This window comes from Arachis ipaensis, chromosome B07 (genome assembly GCF_000816755.2).
Source record: "Arachis ipaensis cultivar K30076 chromosome B07, Araip1.1, whole genome shotgun sequence".
Lineage (NCBI taxonomy): Eukaryota > Viridiplantae > Streptophyta > Magnoliopsida > Fabales > Fabaceae > Arachis > Arachis ipaensis.
This window is the reverse complement of record NC_029791.2, coordinates 5,059,699-5,061,014: the sequence shown is the minus strand read 5'-3', so window position 1 is coordinate 5,061,014 and position 1,316 is coordinate 5,059,699.

The window sequence follows — 1,316 nt, the reverse complement described above, 5'->3', positions numbered from 1 at the left end:
TCAAAGAATTTTGAAATTAAAAATAAGGTAATAAAATATTATTTTAGTCCTCAACATACGCTGAATTTTAATTTAGTCTCTAATATTTTAAACATCTTATTTTAATCTCAAAAAATTTTTAAGCAGATTTAATATTGTTCCACCATTAAATTTGACACAAATAATTTGCATATTAAAGAGCCAATAGCATTTGATTTCAGTATATAAGTAAAATCGATGAACTAACTATCACTAATATAAAAGTTTTTCCTTTAATTTTGAAGTGTTGATGATTGATTGTTAGGATTTGCAGTTTTATACAACAAGAAAATTGAGAAAAAAAAAGTTTTACAAGAAGGTTTTTGTTATATTTTTTTAAAATATGACTTAACTAGTAACGTTATTATTATCGTCTTTCATTAACTATTAATGTCAAATTTAATGGTAGAACCACATTGAACTAATTTAAAACTTTTTGGAATTGAAATAGGACGTTTGAATACTAAAATAATACCCAAAATTTATGCTGTTGACAAGAATAATTCTTAAAAATATGTACGATAAATTAGTCTTAAAATGATTTGAAAATGCTATAAAACTAACTAATAAACATTATATTTTTATAAGTAACGAAAAATTTTTCTATTTAGTAAATAATTTATTCATCTCATCCGAATTTTTGTAGTGATATTTGAATAAATATTTAGAAGGTACACAAAAAATTAAAACACAATTTGATTTTAAAATTTTTCTTTTTAATTTTTTTTTAAATATTGATCATTCACAATAATTTTTTTTAAAAAAATTCATTTGACATAAAATTATTAAATTAAAAAAAAACTTCTATTTTAATAATATCCACAAAAAATTAGATAAAAATCTAATCTCTAAAATACTTTTTTAAAATATATATTTAATATTTAATTTTTTTTATCATATTTTTAAATTTTTTAAAATTTTATTTATTATTTATGTATTGTAAAGTTATTTTGATCAGCCATGAAAATCTTTTGGTACCATTTTAATAATTTAGTCTATTCAAATAATACAATTTTTAACGCGTGCTGAGGTAGTTGGTAGGTAAAAAGGAGGTAAGTATATAGAAAGTTCTTCGTCCACAGAATATGTCTGCATACATTTTTGAATTTGGATCCAGCCATTCAGCACTTTTTGGTCAACACCTTTTCTTCTAAGTAGTTTATGACTATGTTCAATCTTAACATAAAACATGACGGTTTTTTTTTATCAATCGATACATTTTATGTTTAAAGAAACTATTATATGAAAAGAATTTAATTTTCATGATTAAATTTTATATAAATATCTAATTGTATATT